This window comes from Acomys russatus, chromosome 11 (assembly GCF_903995435.1).
Source record: "Acomys russatus chromosome 11, mAcoRus1.1, whole genome shotgun sequence".
Lineage (NCBI taxonomy): Eukaryota > Metazoa > Chordata > Mammalia > Rodentia > Muridae > Acomys > Acomys russatus.
Genome location: NC_067147.1, coordinates 8,705,436 through 8,733,204, shown reverse-complemented (window position 1 = coordinate 8,733,204; position 27,769 = coordinate 8,705,436). Strand labels below are relative to the sequence as shown.

At 44.5% G+C, this 27,769-nt stretch overlaps 1 pseudogene; it reads left to right on the top strand.

Annotated features, from left to right (window-relative positions):
- The first annotated feature begins 9,834 nt into the window (after window positions 1-9,834).
- Window positions 9,835-27,769, top strand: part of LOC127195283 (nucleolar protein 56-like) — a 189,391-nt pseudogene continuing 171,456 nt past the window's right edge.

Here is a 27,769-nt window from a genome sequence, read left to right as displayed (position 1 = left end):
GTTCAAGGTTGCATTTTGCTCCCAAAAGTTGCACTCTGCTTCTCAGCTGTGCCTTGAGCCTAAGAACATGAGGTCAAGCTCTGACTACTTAGAATGGGGCATGAGGCCCCTTTGTGCTAGGTACAAGACGCAGGCAGGACCTTCCTGCCTTCTGCACCCGCCCGCTTGGTGCAATGGAGTTCTACACCCTTGTGTGAAGTAAAGCTTTTGCCTTTACAGAAACAATCCAGATTGTGTGGCCATTTTCTTGGGACTCCAAATATGCTGCGTGTCACTCAGCCCTTCATCAGGCCTTGGATGATGGATTGTTTTCTCTTTCTCACTGTTTTCAATTAATGCTGCTGAGCACACACATGCTCAGGTTTTTGTGTGTACTCTCAGATGCTTGTGATCTCCCTTGGCATGTGTCTAATAGTGGCACTGGGGAACATGGCTCACATGACACTTTATGGCTTAGGGCTTGAGGAGCTACAGGACCAGGTCTCAAGCCAGGCACTGAACATTCAAACTGTGAGCCACAATAAACCTTTGTTCCCTTAAGTCACTCCTGTTCGGTGTTTTGTCACAGCAGCAGGAGATATAACTAATATAATTTGTGTCCCTTGGATGGCCCATTCTATTAAGCCTTCCTTCCATGTTCTTGTCTGTCAACTGTTTATATTCTTCTTCTTGGAAGTTTCCATTGAAGCCATTTGCCTATTTCTTAAATTGGTTTTTCTTTTGTTATTAAATTGTAATTGTTCTTTATATAACCTGGACTTAAGTCCTTTATTAGATGTATGATTTGGAAGTCTATTTTCCCACTTCGTTGCTTGTCTTTTTTCATTTGTGATGATGTCCTCTAATAGATAACTTTTTGGATGAAATTTGGTATGTCTATGTCTGCTTCTTTGGGGTTTTGTTTTGCAGAGAGAGGGTGTCTTTGTTGTTGTTGTTTTTTTCCCCCCTTGATTCATTTTGCTTTGCTATATGGAAAAAAAATTACCTAGTCTAAGTTTATGATTTTATGAACCGTTTTTGGGGGGTTTTCAAGACAGGGTTTCTCTATGTAGCCTTGGATGTCCTGGATTCACTTTGTAGACCAGGCTGGCCTCGAACTCACAGAGATCCACTTGCCTCTGCCTCCCTAGTGCTGGGATTAAAGGCGTGCGCCACCACGCTCGGCTTCTTTCTTAACTATAAGCCTGACAGTGTTCTGTAAGATTCAATGGAGACTACGGGAGGCTCACGCAAGGTGATAATGAGTTCAAGACCAAGCTGGAATGTCTGCTGAGACCGCATCTCTTAACAGATGAGGCTACTCCAGTTGTAACTCTTTCAATATGTCTCTCTCACTTAGCTGGAGTTGATTCTGGTGTGACAAGCAGAGGAGAGTTAACTTCATTGGTTTGTGAGAATAGTGCTCTGCATTCAGCCTGGCTGGTCTTACTGAGATGAAGAAGATGATGATGACAACAGGGATGATAAGGACAATGACAATGATGGATTGATGATGGTGATAGATATTTATTGTCAGGTGCCTACAGTTTGTTTGCTTTTGGTGGGAAATCAAGTTGTAAACTTTAATTACAAATTAAAAATGAAGTTCTTAAAAAGCTCAACTTGACCAGTTCCGCAACAATTTAAACACTTGTGAAGTTGTACTAAGAAAAATAAGGCTTTTAGAAAAACATGGTTGCCATTAATGAATGGAGATATCTTTAGGTAAAAGTAACAAACAAACAACTAAGTAAATAAACAAAGCCTCATGCTGCATGGACCGTGCAGATCATTGCTGTGTCTGGAAAACTGGCCAAAAGGCAAGAGCTTAAGGGCTTTTGGTAATTTCTTGTTGCTGGAATGCCACAGCCTTTACTTCCTGTTGGGCATGCGGAATCCATCTAGGACCCTCTCACAGACTCACGCTCTTCCTATGGGGCCTTGTGTACTCATGCCAACTCCCCTGTACTGCATTAGGCAATGGTACTGATGCTGCACCAAGACCAGGAGAGAAAAAATTAGAGCAATAAAAGCCCGTATGAGAATGTTCAGACCCTCTGGCCATATGATGCTTTTTTTCTCTATCTTTTGTCCCAAAAGGTTGATTTCTTTTAGAATTTTGTTTGTGTGTGTGTGTGTGTGTGTGTGTGTGTGTGTGTGTGTGTGCGCGCGCGTGCGCGTGTTCTCCAGTAGAGCCCCAAAGTCAAATAATTAAGGAGGCTTTCTCAGTTGATCTCCATTCTATTTTTTGAGCTAGGGTCTCTCACTGACCCTGGGGCCCTCCAACGGCCAGCCCGGCCTGAGAGGTGACCTAAGGATCCTCCTGCATCCTGGCTCCAGCAGTGGGTTCCCAGTGTGCACACCTCTGCACAGCTATCACAAGAAGGGACTTCTCCTGACCCAGCTGTGTCCCCTGTCCAGGTTTCCATGGCTGTACTTGTTCCCTGCTTTATCTTGTCCTTGGATGAAACCTGGGAAATAAATGACAGGAAGAAGACTCAGACCCCTAAGGTTGCCATATTATTTTCTTCTTCTCCCCATGCTGGTGGCTTGGCACACACCAGGATGCACACGTAGAGGTCAGAGGGCAGCTTGAAGAAAGTCTCTCCTCCCACTATTTGAGACACAGAAATTTAACAGAAGTTGTCAGGCTCGGCAGCAAGGACCTTTACCTACTGAGCCATCTTGACACCCATGTCAAGGTATCATTAGTATGATCTTCCCAGTACTCCACCCTGGGGCCTGTTCCTAGCTTCAAGCAGCACTTGCTTGGGAAGATTTCATTGCTAATTTGATGCCAAATTTCCAGCATTTAGAAAAACAGGTACACAGTGAGCCCTTAATAAATATTTATTAAGTAAATGAATTTTCACACGTCGTGCTTTTTCTGCATTTTAGATTTTACTTAAGATAATTTCCTAGAAATTAAATTATAGGCCAAAAGATATAATTATCCTTTAGGCTGTATTCATGTTGTCAAATTCTTTCCACACCTGTTCCACTCCGCACTAACGTAAGAGAGCGCCTGTCTCATCAAAATAAAGTGGAATTAAAAGCGTTTTCTAATTTATAGGTGAAAATGCTAGGTCTTATTATTTTTAATCTGTATCTAAGTCTTAAAAATTATTTTTCCATTTATTAATGGAGCACATGTGGAAGTCAGAGGACAAGTGGAGCTGTCAAGGCTCTTCCCCCAGCAGGTGTGTCCTCAGGGCTTCAGGGTTGGCAGAAAGTGCTTTTCCCTGCTGACCCATCTCTCACTAGCCAGTGTTTAACCCCTACATCCCAGAATCTTCTAACAAAATTTTTATGACCGGATAAGGGCATTTGAGCGCTCAGTGCATTTGAGACTCTGTGAGCAAATGCAGATCTCCTAAAAATCATGTGACTGTGGAGCATGAAGTGAAATCATGAACAGCCCTTTTCAAAACGAAGTCAAACGCACTCAACTATGCTCATAGCAGCTCTATTCGTAATAACCAGAATCTGGAAACAACTTAGATGTCCCTCGGCCTTAGAGTGGATAAAGAATCTGTGGTACATTTACACAATGGAATACTCTTCCGCTATTAAAAACAAACTTGAAATTTGCAGGCAAATGGCTGGAACTAGAAACAATCATCCTGAATGAAGTAATCCCAGAAAGACACACCTGGTATATACTTACTAATAAGTGGATATGAGCCCAACATAGAGGTCCTCTGAGAGTTTCCATCCAGTGGGGGATCCGGACAGAAACTGGGACTCACAGCCAGACTCTAGGTGGAGAGCTGAGTATGGTGTGGAAGACCGGGCAGATGAAAGTCTTCCAGAGGAGTAAGGAGACCATCTAGGCTGGCAGATCTGGACCCAGGGGGCTCTGCACAAACTGATGCACCAGCCAAGGACAATGCATGCAGAGAATCTGGACCCCTCTGTTCAGATGTAGCCAATGTACCCCACTGTTCAGATGTAGCCAATGGACAGCTCATTCTCCATGGCTCGGGGTATATGATGGAGGCACAACATGAACTCTTGTGTCCAAGATGTGATCATTTCCCTTTCCTGGGATATCCTTGTGGGCACACAGAGGAAGGGGATGCAGGCTATCCTGATGAGACCTGATAGGCTGTGGTCATATGGTGGAGGAGGATGGTCCTCCTGTCAGAGGTCTAATAAAAGCGAGGGGATAACAGTCGAGAAGTGATGTGAATAAATTATAATAAATAAAAAATTAATAAGCCCAATTCTCCCACGTTCTTAACATCTCTCATCCAAATGCGGTAGATTCTCTTTGGAAATAATTAGCTTTCGTGTGACTTTTCACTTAGAAGAGTTCACATAACAGTTATTCCACAGGAATCAAGGTAATCATTTGAACCACCTTTTTAAAAATCATATAGATGGGGCTGGAAGATAGCTCAGTAGTTAAAAAGCATTTGTTGTTCTTGTAGGAAACCTGGGTTCAGTTGTCCGCACTCACATCAGGTGTGACCACCTGTAGCTCCAGTTCAGGGGATCCAGTGCCCTCTCCTGAATTACACGGGCACTACACGCATGCAATATACATACAAACAAGCAGGCATACAAACGTAAGTAAAAATACACTCTAAATGTTTTAAAATGATACATAGAAAAGCATGTAAAGGTCCAAAGTCAAAGATCGTAAAACTCTTAGATCGTCTTTTAAATTGAAGCCATTACTTTTATTGTTATTACGTCTTTACATTGTCCTTTATATTGTGTTAACTTTTTGTTTAGCTAGTTTTAGTGTGTGTGTGTGTGTGTGTGTGTGTGTGTGTGTGTGCTCATGCACACCTGTGCAAGTGTGTGTGCTTTACTAGAAACTGAATAATGGCTTCATGTGTGCTAAGCACATTCTATAGCATTGAGCTGTCTACTCCTAGTCCTGTTACCTTAAAACCTTTAACGGAGGAAGGAAACCCAACACTGGAGTTCCTGTGTCCCATGTGACCAGGCCAGTACCACACGCTGGGGCTCTGTGACCCAGAATACAGCCATGGAGAACCCTGGAGACGTGGCATTTTAAGCCTACTCCCTCGGCAAAACACATTCCCCTCCCTAAATTTGCATCCTCTCGTTAGAGAAGCACAGAGAAAGCTGTCTTCTAAAGGAAGCATAGCTCAGCCTCCTAAGAAAATGTGAGAGACGGGACTGGGGAGATAGATAGCTTTGTCAGTAAAACACATGCCACATGGCCATGGTGATCTGAGCTCAATCTTCAGAACCCAGGCGATGATGCAAACATGGTCACACTTATTGTAATCGCAACATTGGGGAGGCAGAGGCAGGTGTGTCCCTGGAGCTTACTGACCAACTCTCATGCGGAAATCAGTGAATCCAAGCCAGGGTCTCAAAAAAAATTTTTTTTTAAAGTAGAAGATACCTGAGGAACAGTGTTGAAATTAACCTCTGGCCTACACAGAAACACACATAGAGCTACAGAGACACACACAGATACATACACACACACACATGCATAGGCACATACACATACGCTCATATGCATGCACACACAGACATACCTGTGTACACACATATACATGCACACACATATGCTTATATACATATCTATACACATGTGTTACAGGTGTACATGCACACATGCACACACACACACACACACACACACACACGCCTTCTTCCTCTGGAAGGCTTACTTGCCTAATAACTGTCATGGTTACTCAGCTGTGTTCTTGGTCTGAGTAGTTCCACCTATGCTACCTACAAGACTTGGAAACAACAAACACAGCGCTTCCTTTTACAAAAGACAAATGGTCCATTTCATCTTCAGAAAGCTCCTCCAACATTTCTCAAGTTGAGCGAGTATCAGGCAGAAGCATTCTTCATGATCACTAGGACCACCTCCATCTCTTCTGAGGTGACACAGTGCAAACATGCGACAGGCCTGTGGTGTCTCTCAGCAGCAGACACCCCAAACCTCACCCCCTCCCTCTCTTCACCTGCGGTCTCAATACACTGACTCACACACCAAACCAGAAACCCAGCCGTGGGATGGGGAGAGGAGATGGGGAAATGAGCGGAGAGGAAGATGGGGGTGGGTGTGTCTGCTTAGTCCACTGTGTCAGGCTGGAAAGGAACTGTGCAAGGCGGAAAGCATGGTGACGAGGGTAAAAACAGCATGCTAGCTGTCTACAGGGTGCAGAGTACACGTGGGAAAGTAGCTAGGGTCTTGCTTGGCTACGGTGTAAGGTACAATTGATCCATCTCTGTCATCTGTGTGTCTGTCTATCTATGATCTAGTTATAATTTGTCATCCATCTACCTATCATTCAGCTATCAACCTATACTCTATCCATAATCAATTTATCTATCATCTACCAATCTATCTATGTTGTGTGACACTACCCCTAGAGAGGTGTGAGCAAACATCGACTTACCCCAGGTAAAGAAATGATGACAGGCCAAAGGACCATAACACCAAAATCCAATGTGGTGAACCAATGTGTTTTGTTGCATTTTCTTACAGGAATATGGACGAGGTGTCACTTATAGGAGCTTAAAGTACGTAAGATACCACCAGAGGCCAACCCATGCATGAGTGACAACTCACAAAAGCTGGAAGCCTGGAGCACACTGCGTAGCCCTTAGGCAGCTCAGCAGGTTGGAAAGTGTCTCTTCCTGGCATCTTGGTTGGTCTGAGACTCTTCCAGGCAGCTCAGCTGGTCTTCTTTGCTCCTGCACTATTTGGCTGGTGTCTGTTCCTTCCAGGCTGCTTGGTCTGAGTCTCTTCTTAGCAGCTCATCGAAGTGTGACTCTCAGCAATCTTTACTGTTTACTCTTGGCTTAGGAGGTGACTAGTGCATCTGGTCAGTTTCAGGGACTTCCTGAAGCTATTTTGAGTTGATTACTTCCTGTCTTAATGATCTTCCCTGCCAGATAGAATGTTTCACCTCCCCTTAGAATATCCTGTTGTTACAGCCCTTTTCAAGTCCTATATGATAAGAAATTTTTCTCCGAGATGGAAAGTTTTATCCTCAGGGGAAACTGCCACACAACAATCTATCTCCTATCTGCCTATTTATAGTCTATCACCTACCAATTATCTATCCATGTATCATCTTTCTATTCATCTATATATTATCTATTTCTCTATTATCTATTTTATACCTATAAATGATCTGTCAACTGCATCTCTGTCACCCACCACCTATCCTATTTTCTATTTGTCCATCTACATCCATCAACCATCTATTATCTCTATCTATCTATCTATCTATCTCCATCATCTATCCACCTGTCATTTATCTGTTTATCTATAAACCATATACCTAAGTGTCCCAGGATTTTTTCAAACTTTGCAGCATGCACCCAATGATTCAGAACAATTTGGCATTGATTACATGTGTTCATGCCTTTCATACACATTTTTTTCACATTTTTATTGAAAAATAAAATAATTCCTATTGCATCTCATTTGCTATCCCATCCCATGCATCCTCCCATTCCTCCCTCCCTCCCGCCTTCACCCCATTCTCCTTCCCTATGACTTTGACTGAGGGGGACCTCCTCCCCCTGAATATGATGCTAGGGTATCAAGTCTCTTCTTGGTAGTCTGCTGTCCTTTCTCTGAGTGCCATCGGGCCTCCCGATCAAGGGGACATGGCCAAATATGAGGCACCAGAGTTCGTGTGAAAGTCAGTCCCCAGTCTCCACTTAACTGTGGAGAATGTTCTGTCCCTTGGCTAGGTCTGGGTAGGGGTTTGATGATGACTGCACGTATTGTCCTTGGTTGGTGTCTTAGATGGAGCAGAACCCCTGGGCCCAGATCTGCCCATCATAGTGTTCTTCTTGTAGGTTTCTAGGACCCTCTGGGTCCATCTATTTCCCTATCTCCCATATTTTCCTCACCTAAAGTCCCACTAGGATGACTTCACCTCTATCCCACTTTCCTGGTAAGTGAAGACTTTCATGAGACCTGCCCCTTGGGCTAGCGTCCAGTTATAAGTGAGTATATTAAAAATAAGGAATTTCGAAAATTTGTGGACAAATGGATTGAACTAGAAATGATCATAATGAGTGAGCTAACCCAGAAGCAGAGAGACTCAAATGGTATATACTTATACACATTTTAAGAGACACTTGCCATTGGGATAAATTTCATATTAAACCACTAATGCTTTATAAAAAAGAAAAGTCATGACTCTTCCCCTCAGGTCCTTCGTAGTCTTTCATAAAATTAAAGGGACAATTAGCAAAGGATTTAGGTCTTTTAGAGACTGTGTCTATTACTAAATAGACTCACCATGCTTTAAACAGCACGCAAGTGGCTGTAACTTCTGGTATCTCTGACATTAATGACCCTAAACTGAACAGGGTGATTTGAGTTTCTCAAAGGTTCATGTGCTAGAAGCTGGGGCTCATCCTGCCTACGCTGAAGATGAAACTTAATGTTTCACCCAGGGTGTGATGGTGTTGTCTAGTGCTGAGATGTGCCTATGCTACCTAACTCAGTGACTGGCTTGATGGCAAATGGCTACACATTTCCAGAAGCAGCGATAGGGACTTACGTGTTTGTGTACTAGATTAGAGAAAACGTGTAGGAAGACTATGGGGTGTAGCCGGGCTTGAGAGCAAGTTGGCAGTTCTGGGCTGGCATGTGACACGTGCTGCACTCAGGAGAAGCCCAGTTAGCGATGCCTTCCCACCAGTCCTCCACATGATCCCTACCAGAAATAGTGCCCCGAAAACAGGCGATTCCTCTGTTCAGAGCAGTGAGAGATAAGTCTCTTACTGTGTTCGTGAACTTTCTGTTTGTGGCAAAACACCAGAGGTAAGCAACGTAAAAGAAAGAAAGATTTATTTGGCTCATCAGAGTTTCCGCTTCCTGGTCACTTGAGTCGGCTGCCTCACTGGGGCATCATGGGAGACAGTGCTGCAGAGGAGAGGTTGGAGGGGCCAGAGGCTGAATGTCCCCTCAAAAGGCATGTCTCTAGTGACCTAATCCAGTCCTCCCAACAGTGCTTTCCAAACATGGGCCCTCCGGGAACAAAACATTCAAGTCCCAAAGTGTAGCTCCTCGTTGTAGCCCCATGCAGCTCTCATCAACTTCCGCTTTGGTCTCCAAAGTCCTGGGCTCTGCCCAGACTTAATCAGCCCTGGTGGCACTGGAGCCATGGGTGACTGGGCCAACCTTGTGAAAACAGAAACAACTGTAGCTGAGAGTTTTACTGTCATTCGGAGCCATGATGTTAACCTTGTCACCTGGATGTAATCCGCCCAGCTACACACCTCTGGGAAAGTCTGTAAGGATGTTCCTGAAGGGACTAGCTAAGGGAAGAAGATGGTCCCCCAGGATCAGGGAAGCTTCTGCCAGGATGCTCACACATAAAAGGAAAAAACAAAGCTGTTTTGACTACCTGTCTTCGATTCTCACTGGTGAGTATGTCTACTCTTATGACAATGATGCCGACGACGACAATGACAGTGATGATGGCATCCTTCGCTGACATCAGACTCTAATTTCTTTTGCCTTCCAATGTGGACTGAAGACCAGCGATCTCCTGAAATCCTCCAGGCCTCCAGTACCAAATAGGAATTGCTGCTGAGGTATTTAGAGTCATATAGGAAGCAAAGTTCTCAGCCTTTTCAATAAGTAGGTGGCTATTATGAGGATTTCCAACCTGCTAACAATATTCATTGTTATGCCATTCTTGATAAGTGTGTGTGTGTGTGTGTGTGTGTGTGTGTGTGTGTGTGTGTGTGTTCACTCTCTCTGGTCTCCTCCCTTGAGACATGGGCCCCTGAACCTATGGAGTTTTGGGGTGCTGTGGACACTGATGATATGAAAACCATCTTTTAACTGACAAGTTTTCTTGTGGTCCAGAGCCTATGATGGTAGAGCACATGAAAAGTGAGATACGGGCTTCTGACTGATATCTCTGTAGTGGCCTTCCTTGCATAGTTGGCCTTCATCTGCTGGCTGTTTTCTCAGAAGCCTCCACTCAATGGATGCCGTGCAAAGGATGAGTGTGACGTACAGACGATACTAGTATATTCACATTAAGAAAACATAGTAAGGGATTGCAAGCTGGGCATGGAGCAGGCGTCATGGTTCTGCTGCACGTGCTGTTACCGCTGAAGGAAGTGAAGGGAATCAGCCTGATGACGTTTGTCTGGTTGCCTTTTGTTCCTTCTCTTCATCCCAGGAGGCCTTGGGAAATGCCAGTGCTGTGTCTGAGGTGTTGTGCACGAGGACCTCTGCCTGCTTCTGGAGACGTACCTGCAATCTTTAAAAAAAGAAGTACTTTTGGGGGTATGATAGCTGAGACCCTTCAGGGGAGGTCACCTTCCCTTCCATAATCTGGTGAAGGGCCTAACAGGTCTGTCTGCTTGTACAGCCCAGATAGGGCTGGGGCACAGCTATTCTCATGCCAAAGTTAAGTTTAATGTGAACCAGGTGGACAACATGATCATCCAGTCCATAAGCCTCCTGGACCAGCTGGACAAAGGCATCAATACCTTCTCGATGTGTGTCAGGGAGTGGTATGGGTACCAAAGATCATCAGTGACAATGCCACCTGCTGTCGCCTGGCTCAGTTCATTGGAAACCACAGGGAGCCGAGTGAGGAAAAGTAGGAGAAACTGGAAGAATTAATGATGGATGGGACCAAGGCTAAGACCATGCTGGAAGCCTCTCTGTCCTCCATGGGCCTGGATGATGAACATCGAGAGCTTCTCCGGTTGTGTGGTGTCTTTATCAGAGTATCGCCAGAGCCTACACACACTTACCTTCACTCCAAGATGAGCCAAGCAGCCCCCAGCCTGTCAGTGTTAAGTGGGGAAGCAGTAGATGCGCATCTCATTGCTCATGCAGGCAGCCTCTCCAACCTGGCCAAATAGCAAGCATCCACAGTACAGATCCTTGGGGCTGAAAAGGCCCTGTTCAGAGCCCTGAAGGCAAGGGGTAACACACCAAAATACGGATTCATTTTTCATTCCACCTTCACTGGCTGAGCAGCTGCAAAGAACAAAAACCGGGTCTCCTGATACCTAGCAAACAACTGCAGTATTGCCTCAAGAATGGATTGTTCCTTGGAGGTCCCCACAAGTGTTTTTGGGGAGAAACTCTGAGAACAAGTTGAGGAGCAGCTGTCTTTCTATGAGGCTGGGGAGACGCCAGGGAAGAACCTGGATGCCATGAAGGAAGCCAGGGTTTGGGCAGAGGAAGCAGCTGCTGAAATAACTGGGAAGCTGGAAACACAAGAGAAGAAACACTTGAAGAAGGAAAAGAAGTGACTGGCTGCGCTGGCCCTGAGGTCTTCAGAAAGCAGTAGTGCTCCAGAAGACAGAGAGGAGATACATGAAAAACCTAAGAAGAAGAGGAATAAAAGCTAAAACCCCAGGACACGCCACAAGAAAATGGAATGGAAGACCCACCGGTCTCTTTGCTTAAAACCGAGAAGAAGAATGCTTTCCCCAAGGAGGAGTTGTCTAGTGATCCTGAGGAGATGGCTACTAGCAGTGTGCATCTTAAGAGGAGGAAATCCTCCTCACCTAAGGAGGAAATGGCCAGTGAGCCAGATGAGGCAGCAAGGCCAGCTGTCTGAAGAAGAGAAGGAAATTTTCTTCTAAGGAAGAGCCTGAAGCTGCTGTTAGTTCCACAAAGAGCAGCATAAAGAAAAAAGAACAAGTCCCAGAAAGCATCCCAGGAGAATGAAAATGGGCTTGCGTGGTGGGAGGGGCATACCCTAAGGTGATAGCTCCTACCCATGATAAACCCCAATAAAAACACAAAAACATGAAGAAAAAAAAAAAAAGAAAACATAGTAAGGCAAAGAAGCCTCTCACAGGCAGTCAAGTGTGAGCATGCAAGCCTCTCACAGGAAGTGGAGGTGTGAGCATGCAAGCCTCTCACAGGAAGTGGAGGTGTGAGCATGCAAGCCTCTCACAGGAAGTGGAGGTGTGAGCATGCAAGCCTCTCACAGGAAGTGGAGGTGTGAGCATGCAAGCCTCTCACAGGAAGTGGACGTGTAAGCATGCAAGCCTCTCACAGGAAGTCAAGTGTGAGCATGCAAGCCTCTCACAGGAAGTCAAGTGTGAGCACGCAAGCCTCTCACAGGAAGTAGAAGTGTGAGCATGCACTTGCCTGCGTAGGCATCTTCCTAGACTACCATGTTCTCTTCTCATTGGTCTTCTCACCTTTGGGCACATGGGGAGGAAATGAGGAGACTGGCATGCAACTGGAGTTTGGGTTTTATACCTTTGTGCTGTGTCTCAATTAATCAAAGATTTGCCATAAAGTTAAGCATCGCTGATCCACTCCAAGTCCAGTCGTAAAATGTGAGCTGATTAATTTCCTCCTAATTTGTGTGATAATTAAAATTCTAGCTTTTAAATCTACGCCTTGTCCTCCCACAAGAAGTCTGATCAGGCTTCCCTGATGTACTCTGTGGCAGTCTTTTTCCCGTGCCAGGTGGGGGGCGGGCCCTGTTGCCTTTCCAGTACAACCCCGCCGTGTCATTCATCAAGGCCAGGAGATAAATGTGTGCTTATCACTCTAGCCCATGCTGACATGAGGCAGCTAGGAGCTGAGCCTCTGCCCATAAATCAAACTCTGAGAGTCATTTCGTATGCTGTCAGAATGTCAGGCTAGGTCTGTGGATGTCCCAGCCCCCTTTAATGAACAATTAACTTGCTAAATGCACTGAGGACCCTAACACATCTGAGTCATCCTGAGCATGGCCGAGCAGGTCCTAGATGAACTGGGGGCAGCTTCAGATCGGTGGTGTCCTGAGAGGTCCAGGCTTGGGATGCTGCGTTCGAAGTAACTGTCTAGGGTTGAGAAAAAGGCATCTGAAGAAGTCAATGAGGAACGCTGTCTGCTGTCCCAGAGATGCTACAGTGTCCCTATGCACACAGCCACACACAAAGGAAGGAGTAACGTTTGGATAAACAGCTCAAGAGGAAGCATCACACTAGACACACAGATGCAAAGGGCCAGAAGCAAAGATGTCTATACAGGACCCGAAGTGAGAAGAGCTTGTAGCAGGACTGGCAGGGAAGTCTTAACAGGGTTTGGAAGGCGTGGTGGCACACACCTTTAACCCCAGCACCCAGGAGACAGAGGCAGGCGGATCTCTGTGAGTTCGAGGCCAGCCTGGTCTACAAAGCGAGTCCAGGACAGTCAAGGCTACACAGAGAAACCTGTCTCGAAAAACAAAAAACAAAAAAACAAAACAAAAAAGAAGAGACTGAAGAGTAGACGAAGGATTTTGGTGTGTAGGCCATTAAATACTGTGGGAGTTTTGGTACATACTAAATACATGAAATACATGGGATACACTAAAAACATATAATCTCTTTTACAGTTGAGTCCTAAGGCCCCAAGGGGTGACATGAGTGTTCCAGAGGACCCTCACCTGAGACAATGAGAAAAGGGAAAATCCTTGAGATATGTAGATACATTAAAGGACTGTGCTAAAGGGCTAATGACCTAAAACAAAGAGTTCAAAGAAGCCGAGGGAACCTGTGACTCAGGGTCCAATAACAACGTCTGCCTGGCAAGAAAGTCAACACAGTGACTAAAACATCTGCAGGCAGTTAGGAGCCGAAGACCCCTGACAAGGGCAACACACAATAAAAACATCCACTGGCATGTCTCAGCCCTGAGACTACGAAAAACAAATCTACAGAGAAAAGTTTCTACTCCAAAAGTTGCCTGTTCTGCTCTGTAAAACCCCAGGCCCCTGCACCTCATCTCAGTCCCCGCTGCCATGCACTGACTGCGGCCTCTTTGTTCTGGTAAGGGACTATCTGCTATTGTTGTGGTAGGTGTCCCCTTCCTTTATTTCTAGGTCACCCTCATCTATTTTGATCAACCATTTGGTCCTCTCACCTCCAACCTACAGAACAGAGAGTCCCCTTGCCATTTGTCTCCCAGACCACACTCATCACCACAAATCCAGCAGGAAGGTAAGGCCTGGCCAATGTCTGGAGGCACCCCACACCTAGACCCCAGCCAGAACTCTGAGAGTTCCTTGGATTTTGCTGACTGGCTTCCACAAGTAGGGACGGACCGCCACCTTCTGTAAACCAGGCCATCCCTCTGGCTGGTCTCTGATTCCAGGTGACAGGTTGGGGAACCACTTTAGCCTTCATCTCCCTGGCCTTCTGAGATGAGTTCCAAATCAGGCATACCTTTGGCATGCCTGAACATCAAACTTCAAAAATGTTAGGTCTTGCCAGCCACAGACCTGCAACTCTTACGCAATTCTCCATTCAGATCTGACCCCAATATCAGCTAGGAAAAAGTAAATGTGCATTGCTTTCCATTCCCAGATCCTCACTGACATAGGTAAATTACCTCAGACAAGACGGTAAATGGCCTGAAGTGCCCTACTCAGATCTCCACTCCTGTTCTTTCTTTTTTCCTCTATTTGTGCACACTAGATTTCTCCAGCTCAGACTTCTAAGCTTAATTCCCCAAACTGTCTCTCAGTTAATGTTAATCTGATGAGCTCCCTCGCAGTCAACCGTTTCTTCCACTCTGCCTCTCTATGGAGCAGGGGCAGGCTGCCGACACATAGCTAGATCTCTTTGACCCCAGAAGTCCACTTGAGATTTGGAATCTTTCCCTCCTTGAGGGACCCCCTCCCTCCTTCCCAGAAACAAAAGCAAGCCAGAAAGCTCTGGTTCATGTGGTTGTTGAAGGTTTTAAACTACCCTCAGACATCCCTCCATAGACTTTCATCTGCGTTCGGCTCAAATGGGAGCTGCTAAGCTAAAAATCAATGACAGAAGCAGAGCAGCTTCTGCGAGGGTTGTGTTGGCGAATTGTCCTGTGCTGTCTACGCTCCCTGGGGAGCCAGACCTAGAGGTGGACTTTGGACTTCCCACTTCATAATCAAGTATGTTGAGCAATCTCAAAATGGCCCCCCAAATCCCTTCTCTGCATCAGGCTGGCCCCCTAACTCTGTGTTATGGAAAAAGCGACTGAAACAGCCCAAGAAGTAGAAAACACATGTCCTCAAGAACAGCTAGTGAATAAAATTACAGTTACAAAATTAAAATAAATTTACAGCATAGGTTACTATTATTCATCTCAGGTAACTATTATTTATCTCATAATATAAAGGTGTCTATTGACAAAGCAGCTATTGTAAAAGGATGCAAAATATAAAGGCTAGCCCCCCAACTCTGTGACAGAGAGAAGGCGTATGGTGACTGTTGAGCTACTCCCCCTTTTCCACGAACTTCACACCCCTTTGGTAGATTTGGGGAGTCACTGTCTACCTGCAGACAAATCAACCCTTGGGATTTTGGGGGGTTTTTGGGGGGTGTTTTCTATTTTAATTTTTATGCTTTGATTTGCTTTCATTTTAACACAGTTTTTTGCATGATACACTTATTGGCATCTAAGGAGAACCTAACAAAGAGAGCGAATGCTGAGAGGTTTAAGGAGGTCTAGGGCTAAGTATTGATAAGACACAAATTCCCAACAGAGATGCAAAGAATAAATTGCCAAGTGCTAGACACGCAGCTGCTGGTGAGGAGCTTTTATGGCAGCCTCTGCCGGATCTGAGTGCCTGTTGCTTCTGCCTGGTATGTTGAGACCCATCTTTCCTCTAAGTGGAGTAGAATCCCTTCCCCGCACACTTAGGAGGCTCCTTTGGCCCACACTGCCCTGCTTCCGTTTCTGTCCACTCTAACGTGTCTCCTAAAACTATGCTGTATCCTCTTCACAGTGAAGATTAAAACAAGCATAGTCCTGACAAACAGTAGCATTCAAAATCTTGGCTTATTAAAAATACCTTCTGTGTGATTATGTGTATGTAGGTTATCTATCTACATATGATTATTGCTTGTTTTTATGCTACATATTTAGTTAACTTATGAGTAAGTGCTCATATGAGCTAAAGTTGATAACCTGACCCAGCCTGATTTTGTTCATAATGAATTAAACATTCAAAGAACAAAATAATGGCAAAAGATAAGAGATATATGTAATCAATGATGCCACAGAGGTAAAACATGAGATTTTCTTTACCTTTAAAGGCTTTTAAATCTGCTTCTAAGGACAAGATAAACGTAATCATACAATTCTGATCAAGACGATATCGCCTTGATTCTTATCTCAATTCTGGTTGTACTCCTTGGTCCTTGTCACTTGAAAATGTGCAGTAACTTCAAGAGATGATCACTCCTCCTCCAGGATGCACTTTTCCCATCAGAACACTGTCCTCCCTTTAGCTAAGAATAACATATCTGTGCTTTTCAATATGTTTCATATATAAATGAGTGTCATATAGATAAACATTTTAAGGGTTTTTAAGGATTTTTTAACCACTATTTTCTCTTTAAAAAACAAACAGATGAGCAAATGGGTTTTTCAAGACCCTTACTTTTGCCAAGCCTATTTTAAGAAAAAAAGAAAGAAAGAAAGCTAGTATTTGTCTCTTAAAACACAGGGCTCCATCCCATCTTCTAAGTTAAACAACTGCCGTCTTCATACTTTCAACCGTGCCAGCCCAAAATAATCACAATGGTACTTATTACATTAATGCTCCTTCCCAAAAAGAGGAGATGAATGGGCCATCCCAACCAATTTTATAGAGACAAAGAAAAGACTAAAAAAAGAAGATCCATTTATGTAGCTATTTTTAAAAATCGTCAGTGTGACTACTTCTGGGTCACCCACACTCTAGCCAGTAACCCCTTTCTAGCCCTCTGTCTGTAGGACCAACACACTCGTTGGCTCCCCAGGGTGAACTTTAATAAAATTGAACTTTACTTTGTCACTGGGACCTCATGAGGAAGGGAAACACATTGCTTAGTCTCCCCTTTCCCCAGGAAGAAAATTGTTACAACCATAATAAATTAACTTATTAATAATGGTATATATCATGATATTAAGAGTAAAAGAAAATATTAGAAGTATATAAAGATGAAAATTATTTTAATAAAATATATATTTATATACATATATAGTGCTTAACATGGCTGGATGTTTCCAAAAAATGAAAAAAAGACCAAGAAGTTTGTGCAAGTTATAAAGGTCTGAGTTAGTTACTTAAGGCAAATCAAAGGTAAAACTTAGTGATGATGTAAATGGTATTAAAGTTTTCTAAGTTCAAGGATCAACAACCTAAAAACTGGCTAAAATGCATGTCTAATCAAAGTTTATTTTTTAAATGCCTGGGTTTTTAAAATGTTATACTGTAGCTAAAAGTACCAGACCAGTATAACTAACCTTCTGCATGGTCAATAGCCGTATTTGGATTAAAGGGGAGAATACCCCCTTTGCCTTCCAAAGCCAACTGAGTTCCAAGGAACATGTTCTGTAACTATGGAGAGCCACCTGCTCCCTTGCTCAGGGAGGCCATGGAGACCCCATCTGCATAATTCTAACCAGTGTCCAGTCTACAAAGAAAAGGGTTAACACCAAGGAAAATTTCTTCCATAGTTCCAAGTAAAACAATGGCCAAGCAAAGCCTTGACTTAGTTTCAAATAGATGGACTAACTGGTTAAGAAAGAGAGGAAGGAAGGAAGGAAGGAAGGAAGGAAGGGAGGGAGGGAGGAAGGAAGGAAGGAAGGAAGGAAAAAGGAAAAGAGAAGATAAGACTAGAGGAGCCGGAGGCCCCTCCCACACCCAAGTTGCTCCTGAGGACCAGATCTTTGACAGGCATAGACAGAAAAGCAAAGACTGATTTTGGCTATCTACATGTTCTTAAATACCCATCAGGAAAATATACCCAGGATTAAAATAATCATTCTTTATTTACCAGTTCAAAGGACTGCATTCAGTCCTCAGACACAATACCTAACCTTATGAAATGTTATTTAGATAACTATTCCTCACCAACTCTTTCCTGCTGTGTGTGTTTGACTCTGTGTGTGTGTGTGTGTGTGTGTGTGTGTGTGTGTGTGTGTGTGCGCGCGCGCGCGTATTGGGGGGACGAGATAATGCTCAAATATAGGACAAGATCTTGGCTTATACCTACACTGCTGTGTCCATCCACAGATGAGAAAAATAGATATATCTACTGAGATATTGATGTCAAATCTAAAAGCTGCACTTACCAACTATGAAACTCCATCTCTTTCTGGAAGGGCATGTCTCACATCTATAATGGGCCCTTCTGCACCCTAACACTTGTGTTCCTTGATTAAAGGAGTCTTGCAGATACCATCTCCTTATAAAACTCATGGGTTTGGGAAATTATTCAGGACACCAAATTGGAATGTTGCTAGATAATCCTACAAAACCGACTCCATAGTATTCTATTTCTCGTTTAAATTGCCAATTACATGCCGACTTTAACTGTCTTCTTTTAAAAGGCTTCCAAGTGCTTGTTCCTTGGCAATCTGTTGTAACTGTTACCTGATTACTAATTACAAAGTTACCTTCCTTCTAAGGGCTCTGGTACATGTTGAGGCAGTTGTACAATTACATTTTAATTTACTAAACAAAATTAAATGTTAATCATGACAAGAACTTTTCCATTAACTTTGCCTTTTAATGCTCAGAAACTTGTAACAGAAAATATCCAATGGCCAATTCTGAATTTATGCTGACCAATGGGAAAGGTCTAAAGCTCTTCTCCCAAGCCAATGGCCTTACATATTACAATGGACAGCAATGACAAAGATCATGGTCTTGCTAATACCTATGACAGAGCCCACCAGGGGTCCTTTAAATGATTTTCTTACCTGTTATCTTCGTTTAATAAGGTCAAAACTGTCTCAGCTTTTCCTAATAATTCTCAGTAGCTATTACAATAGTCCTAACAGTCTTCCATTTTGTACGTTATGAATGCCATCTCACCCCATAACCCACTCCAAGGGTGCGTAGTGTCATCATATGGCCGTCTTCTGTTCTGGATCTCTGCCATCTGTAAACTTCTATCACAGCCCCTTAGACTGACCCTCCTATGAGACAGCTAAATGTCACCCCTTCTACATCTGCCCTTCTGCCAAGTACAGAGCTATTATAGCAGTCTGAGCCGGAAAATTCCTCATAGCAGCTCAGGTGACCCCTGAAAAGGGACTAAGGGGTTGTGTCACTCACGCCTCGTCCTGCTACTCCAGGAGCTTCTTCCGGACTCAGAACGGAAGCAGCCACACTGAGGGCCTCTGCATCAGTTGACCTCTCTGCCCCTGCAACTCTTAGAAACTTCTGTGAATCCAACTGGGCCTTGTTTTTTTGTTTTTTTGTTTTTTTTAACGTCAGACCCTTATGGGTCTCTTAAAATTATTGATGTCTTCTTGGTATAGCTTTTGTGGTTTGGATGGATCTAGAAGTTTGTCTATTTCTTTTATAATTTCTAGCTTTGTAAAGTACCTGCTGTCACCAGGTCCACATTGAGACAATAGCTACTTCCGGTAGGTCTCCTATCTTATCTTACTCTCAGTAGCCCATGACCAATGAAGTGTTTTCAAAAGTCTCTCCAGGAGCACATGACAGCAGTCACACAATCCACCACAGCCCTGCTACATGAAGGCAACTGACTTTTGCCTCCCTGGAGCCTGAGGACAGACCCGAAACAGATCAGCTTTTCCCCGACAGAGCACGAATCAGCCAGATGAATCCGGCTTCTCCTTTCCACTCTATGCATTCAGGGTCTAGGATGAAGGGTCCACAACTTAAAACAGAGCCTCAGCTGAGCTATAAAACTGCTGAGTCAGTATCCCAAGGAAAAAACCTGCCTGACAAGAAAGTCAACACAGTGACTAAAACATCTGCAGGCAGTTAGGAGCTGGAGGAGACACATGGCCAAAAGGGAAACATATGGTACAAAGGTCTACAGGCGTGCTGTCCCTGAGACTAAAGAACAGCCCTGCAAAGTGGGGCGTGGTGGCACACGCCTTTAATCCCAGCACTCGGGAGGCAGAGGCAGACGGATCGCTGTGAGTTCGAGGCCAGCCTGGTCTACAAAGCGAGTCCAGGACAGCCAAGGCTACACAGAGAAACCTTGTCTCGAAAAACCAAACAAAAAACCAAAAACAAGAACAAGCCTGCAGATAAAAATGTCCATCCCAATTGTTCCTTTTTCTGTCCTATAAAGCCCTCAAGGGTCACACAGTCTCCACGCCTACTTACTGGCTGCTATGCCCATTGTTCTAGTAACGGCAATATGCTTCTAAGATCAGTGCCCTCTTTATTTTATCTTTATATAATTTCAATCAATCCCAACCTAACAGCACTGTTGTGTAATAAAGGGAGCCGGTTCCCTCTCAGCCTAGTTCCTTGCTTATAATACAATAGTGAGTTATTATAACGTCATTAGATGATGACGGTGACGACAACGTTGATAATCGTGATGCTGGTAACAGCGAAGACCCCTCTCCCATATCTCTGCCCTCTCATTTCCACTTAGTCATGCCCTCTATTAAATACTCTCTGTGGTTGCAATAAAATATCCTGGCAAAAGTAGCTTAAGAGAGAAAGGGTCTATTTTGGTTCACAGTTCTAGAAGTTTCCAGTCCATCATTGTAGGGACATAGTGACAGAAAGAGTGAGTCCAGCTTGTCCCTCTGTGTGGGCAGGCTCAGAGCAGAAAGAGACCTGAAAGTGGGCCAGCCCACTCTCAGTGATGTGCTTCCTCCAAAGGTTCTACAACCTTCCCAAACAGTTCCACCAGCCTAGGGAGCAAGTGTTCAGACCCACGGGACCACGGAGGACACTTCAGACCCAATGCACCACGCTCCTCTTAACTTATTTTGTTTTGTATTTCCAGATAGAGTTTCTCTGTGTGTCCCTGGCTGTTCTGGACTCAGTTTGTAGACCAGGGTGGCTTTGAACTTGCATTGATCCTTCTGCCTCTGCCTCCCTGAGTGCTGGGAGTAAAGGCCTGTGCCACCACAGCCTGGCTGACACTCCCCTTTACAATATTAAGTACTTCCCGCTCCCTTCTTTTCCCCCTTCCTCGTGGCTCATTAGTGGGAATTTTGACAATATACAATAAAAGTGTGGTTATTATTGCTCCAAAAATGTGTTGCACGCCCCCATCACCCTCAGAAAGAGAAGTACATTCAAGGTTAGCATTCTGAACTGGCAGTCCCATGGAGCCCTTTCATCTCTGGCTGTGACATTTCTCCCCTTCCATATACTACACTTATTACTTCCAGATGCAATTCTAGACGCAACTGGAGAGTGGACTATGGTGTATGAATCACTACTGAACTGGAAGGTTGAGTCATGCTTTCTCACCCCCTCAGAGCATGGTCACCAATCTTAGGACCTGGCAGCTCAGTGGTTATAGCACCAGCTCTGGGTTGGCCAGGATAGCCACTTTCCTCCAGCTATAGCCCTGACTCTTTCCTTTCCTATCCACAGTGTCCACAAGCACCTCAGATGCATGGATCTGGCCCCCCTTACTAGCTCCTGGCTCCTCTACGTATACATTTTCCAAACACGGCCAGGATAGAGGCACTAATCCAATTCTATAGGCACCAGAAGTAAGGATCTAGTAAAAGCAAATGGATGATAATAGGCTTCATGTAATATGTTATATATAATCATATGTATTATACATCAGATATATTATATGCCATATGTTGATATGTCATGCATACACAATCATGTATATTTTGTGATCATACATATTATATATAATTATGCATATAATGTATTACATGTAATCATAGATATTATAGAATGTATATATATCTAATCAGTTTCAAGGAGACCATTCAGAAAGAAGAGCTTGAAGGAGCCTAAGATCGAGTAAGTTAGAAGGAGCAGAGGCTGGACTCCACACTTCCCATAAGGAGGAAAACGGCAGCACCTTGAGATCCCTGATGGAGAGGAGCCATCTCATAACCTGGATCCTTTCCTTCACAGCACCTGATGATGACGAGGCAAGGCTACAGGCTGACACAAGACACAACTGAACAGATGCTGGGGCCACTGGTGATCCCACTAGGCAGCAGGTGCCTGCCTTGGGGAGCTGGGACAGACTTTGGCTTCCCAGCATTGACTTTTGAGAGCTGAGTGAATGACACAATGAAAGCAACGGATGTTCTTAGGTCACTTCTCCACAGCCAGGTGGCCATTTCCTGCTCATTAAAAGGAAACCACTCAGTAATTCATTCTCCAGGCAGGGAAATGGGTTTACTACCAGCAGGCAGGACTCCTTCCTCTAGAAATGAAAGTATTGGTACACTGTCATAAATATGAAAGGAAGCGTGCTAACGCTGACAGAGAAATTAGGAACAGTTATTAAGAATAGCATCAGGAAAACAGTTGAAACCCAGAGTTCAAGAGCCAGGACAGGGCCTGGCCCTCTGTCTGCTTCTTAATGTTCTGCTGGTAGGGGATTCTCGGTTGTGTTACAGAACACAATGTCTAGCAAGAACACACAGGGACATACATATGTATGGGAGGGATGTGACAGTGAAAGGCCTGTCCCATGCCCTCACATGCATGTATTAGAAAAGGGAAATTATTAGATTCACTTACATAGCTCAGACTGGGCAGCCCAATAATGGTTGTCCGTGTGTAAAGAAAGAGAACTGAGTTTAGCGTACCAAGCCGAGTGCGTTAGTGGTATCAGTGAGGTGCTAGGAGACTGAGAGATGTATGGGCACTGGATTTCTGATATTTAGTCCACATTGGAAGGCTGAGAAAACTGTCTCTGATGCCACTGAAAGATGGAGCAGAAGCAGCGTCAGAGTAGATTCGTTAGAAGCTCAGAACAAAAGCAGGCAGGCAAAAACAACCTTGCTTTCTCCTCAAACCTCTAGGTCACTTCCAGAAGTCACCACCCACTCTGTAGAACAGGTCTCACCTGTCAGTTAAGGATTTCTTCATAGACTTGTCTACAGGCCTCTCTCTTAGTTGGTTTCAGATTCGATCTGTTAACAGCCAAGATTAATCTTCACACTGTGCTGTATTTTTGTCAGGTCAGTTTTCTGTGGTAGATCAACCAGTTCTCCAAATAACCTTTTGCTTTGGTTTCTTTTAAAACTAGCAATGAGTAGTAATTGTCATCGATAGTAATTAAAATATAGGTGCCAATAGGATGAGATGAAAGCTTTGGCACCAAGCATACCTGGGTCTAAGCCTCAGATCTGCTCTGCAAATTTGTGTGATTTCTACTGAGTTTTTTTCCTTATTCATTTTTGTTTTTACTTCTATCCCATAACTAACTTTTCTGATCCTCATCATTCATACCAATAAAATGGAAGTGACAGTCTAGCAGTCCACCCACCCCCACCAGACCTTAGTAGGCTCCCAGACCTTAGCACAACTGACTCCATGACAGAAGTACCGTTCAAGCTATAAAACTCAGCACGTAGACAGCACCACCTGCCAAAAAGAGAACAAAGACCTAATCCATCAAAGTCTACAGTTCTGGGAAAGTCTCTAAATGCACTAACCCTGCATTTGGCTTCTGTAATTCTGCTTCGCATTCTTGCTAACTGGGGTGTGTCAACTCAGGATGTGGTTTCATGCTTAAAAGCTCGCACAGAGAAAGGCTCGGAGCTACGCTGGGGCCCCAAACACCCAGCGTAGCTGCAAGTTGGCTAATAAAGACTTTTTATTGGCTTAAACCCATGTCTGAATAGTCTTCTCTGGTGGGTACCCCAAAACAACAGTTGCCTCATAATATTTACTATAGAACCCGAAATACACACTGTGTTCCTTATTGATCAAGAAATTGTTAAATGAGCCATGGACGGGTGCACAGCTGGTAGGGTGCTTGCCGAGCAGGCAAAAGCTCTTAATTTGATCCCCAGCAGCTGATAAGCATGGTGTGGGAGGACACACTTCTAATCAGCATGAGGAGTTGCAGGCAGGAAGGTCGAAACAGTTCAAGGTCATCCTTGGATACATAGCGATGCATGAAGGCCTTGCCTCAAAGCAAAACAAAACAAACGACAGAGTAAATCACTCAGAAAAACTATTGGGAACGAAGTGAATTCATGGCGAAAATATAAAAAAAAAAAAGTGAAGCATATGGAAACTAGTGCTAGAAACAGAAGAATCCTGATGTCCCAAGAGCCACGGTCTAGATTTCATGAGATAGAGATTGAATTTATGAATATCCACAGCAAAATACATTTTTTATTTATTGTATAAAACATCAGCTAGGTTGTAATTAGGAAGGACTAATATGTTAGCAGATTCTGAGCTTTCATCAGAGAGAACATTCGTATTAATTTCTTAAAGAGAAACTGCCCATGATTTTAATTCCCCTAATTAGACTCATGGTTCACGAAAAGAAGCAGAGAAGAGAGGAGAAAAGGACTAATTAGCGAGAGAAAAGAGATCAGTGAGAGTGGGAGGGGCCTAAGGAGGAGGGTTGGGAGTGAACATGATCAAAATACAATATACACGTGTGTGAAAGTGTTGTGATGAAGCCCGTTGTGGCCTATAAGCAATATATGCTAATGCAATTATATACAAAATATTTTTTAAAAAACACAGCACACGCACATTATATTCTAGTCATGTTAGGGAAGTTTCGGTACATCTGGGTGTGAATCCCAGCACAAATCCTAGTTAGTTCCTGAGTGCCCAGGCACGGTGCTCCCTGCTCTCTGCCCTTTAGTGAAGAGGCCGAAAACAGGCACTGGGAGTGACTTGGCAGTAAACGCCAACCACACCGACGGCAAGAAAACCAAACATGCTCAGGCAGCCAGAAGAAGGCTTCTTGGAGTAAGTAGACCTGAAAGATAAGCTGGGTTTTTGTTTTTCTTCAAGGAATAAAGAAGAACAGACACTCTGTGCCCACATGAGACTAGGTGAACCCGGTTCAGGCTCCCACAAGGAGCAAAGGGTAGTGGGTGTTGGGGTCGGGGGTCGGGAAAACTGATGATGTGGGACCTGACAGAGCCCTCCCAGAGAGGGCAGGTCTCTCAACCTCAGTGCCCAGTGGACTTGCCAGGACCTTTAGAAATTCAGGTGCCTACTACCTCACGTTCCCTGAGTGCAATTTCTGAAGTGGTACCAGCGTGTTGTAAATATGTCCCCAGGCAACAACGTCTATGCTATGAGTGACTTGAAGTCATGATGGGCTTATCAACTGCCATCACCTATAGCTGGAAAGCATGGCTCTAGAAGCTAGCATCATATCTAAGTGATACCCAGGCCTCCCCAAAGAGCAAGGATGCTCCAGAGCTCATCTGCTTCCATAGCATCTCTGGCCCACAAGATGCATGTCTTCATCGCTGTCCTCTGCTCACCTACCAGAATAGCAAAGGTCCAAGGGTCTCCACAGATGACTATCTGGATAGAGGTGATCCCACAACACCTTAACAACATGGGTGAGGTGTACAGTGCCCTGCAGTTCCATCACCATGCCGCTGGGCTGCAGTATGGTTCAGTTTTAAGCATTTGCCTAGCACGTGTGAGGCCAAGTTTCACCATCCTCCCCTCTCCCAAAGCTTGTCATTCTTTCTTGGACTTCCCCCCTTGCGACAGTTAGGTTAAAGCTCACAAGGGGAACAGTCCTTGTCAGTGTTCACCACGGCCTGGGCACATCCGACAGGAGGCAGGGGAAGCCAGCTAAGGAAAACAAAATGTGCATAACTTTGAGAAATTGGCATCTGTCTGTAGAAAATGCATCTGCACACTTTCCCCGCCCCCCGAATATAAGGAGGATCTAAGGCTGAAGCTCTTAGGTCAGGCAGGTCTAATGCACAAACATGGAGGCCTGGGGTTAATGTAGGGCCTGATCCTCATCACTTTTCCACCTTATTTTTAGAGGCCCTGGTGTCTTAGGGTTTTATTCCTGGAACAAAACACCGTGCCCAAGGGCAACTTGTGGAGGAAAGGAATCGTTTCAGTTTGTAGCTTGTAACGCGATCATCAGTGGAAGTCAGGCTGGGGACTTAAGGCAGGAACTTGAAGGCATGAACTAAAAGCAGAGGCCAAGGAGCTGCTTACTGGCTTCTTCAACGTTTCCTCAGCCTGTTCTTCGGTTTTTGTTTTGCTCTTTGTTTTTGTTCTTTTAGTTTTTCGAGGCAGGGTTTCTCTGTGTTATCTCGCCTGTCATGGACTTGTTTGTAGACCAGGCTGGCCTCAAACTCACAGTGATCCGCCTACCTCTCCCTCTCAAGTGCTGGGATCAAAGGTGTGGACCACCATGCCTGGCTGTTGTTATTGTTTTTAATATCCCAGGACGCCCTGCCTAGGTGAGGCACTAACCGCAATCCACTGGCCTCTCCACATCAATTATTAATTAATAAAATTCACTACAAGCTTGTCTACCATTCAATATGGAAGGGGCATTTCCTGGATCACAGTTCCCTCTTCCCAGATAATGCTACCCTGCGTCAAGGTAGCATAAAATTTGTCAGCATATATGGTCTCTCAATCAAATCCAGAGATCACCCATATACCAAGTATATTAGTCAGGGCTCTCTAGGGGAACAAAATTCATATATTTATATTATATATAGTGTGTAATATATATATATATATATTCATTCCATATATGAGATTTATTAGAATGGCTTACAGGCTGTGGTCCAGCTGGTCCAACAATGGTTATCTACCAATGGAAGGTCCAAGAATCCAGTAGTTGCTTGGTCTGCAAGGCTTGATGTCTCAACTGGTCTTCAGTATATGCCAGAATCTTAAAGAAGTAGGTGTTAATGCCATGAAGGAATGGACTTGCCTGCAAGGTCAGGGCAAGCAGGCAAAGAGTTCAAAGAACAAAGCTCCCTTCTTCTGAGTCCTTTATACAGAGGCTACCAGCAGGTGTGACCCAGATTAAAGGTGGATCTTCCCACCTCGAAAGAACTAGATTAAAAGTGGGACTTCCCTCTTCAGATGATTTAATTAAGGGGGAACCCCCCCGGAGCACCCAGTGTTTGGGGCTTAGTTTACTCCAGACGTGGTCAAGTTGACAACCAAGAACACCCGCCACAGCTAGTCTCCCTAGTCAGCTTGCTCTGGGTGCCCCATTTTTGCCTTCTGAGGCTGGACTGAAGCAGGCTGCTTTACCCAGCTGCCATGTACGGGGATTCTGGTGATCCAAATTCTGCTCTGTATGCACGTGTGGCAAGAGTGTTAGCCATGGGGTCTCAGTCTGTACCCAGGCTGGCCTGGAACTCATTATGCAGGCTAAGGAGGCTTGGAATTCAGAGCAGTCTTCCTGTCTCGGCTGACTTTCTGATAGAATGTACAAGATTGTATGCTTCACAATAATACTCTCATGCAAATACATGATTGTGCATTGCTTGGGTTTGTCCCTGCCCCCACCCACCCTCACTCCTCTCGCTTGTCTCTCAGTGACATATTTTATTGATTCGTTTTTTTCCCCCATTTGTTTACTTTGTGATTTGTCATTGCGAACTGGACATTTTAATCTTATAACATGGTAACTGGGGTGGTCTGAGTACAAAAAGGACCCTCATAAGTTTAGCATTTGAACAACTTAGAGCCACTTGTGGTGCTACTCAGCGTAGTTTAAGAGATACAGACTTGCTGTCGGAAGTGTGTTCCTAGAGGTGGCTTTAAGAGGCCAGCCCCCTACCTCATTCTCTCTTGTCTCAAGCTTGCTATTGAAGGCTGGCTCTCAGCCTCCTTACCCTGCAGCCCTGCCTGCTGTGTCATCGTGCTCCCTGCCCTGCCGCAATGAACTCTAATTCCTCCAGAACTGTAATCCCAGGTACAGGTGAGCTCCTCTTTCTAGATGTTTCCTCGGTCGTAGTATTTTATCACAGCAACAGTAAAGTCACAGAAGTAGTAGCATTGAGAACCACACTCCCTTCCCTCCATGGTTTGTTGTTCAGGTAACTACTCTGGGTTGTCTCTGTGCGAAAGACCAATGTGAGATGAAATGTTACAGTCTTTGCAGATCTCTGCTGCTCTTT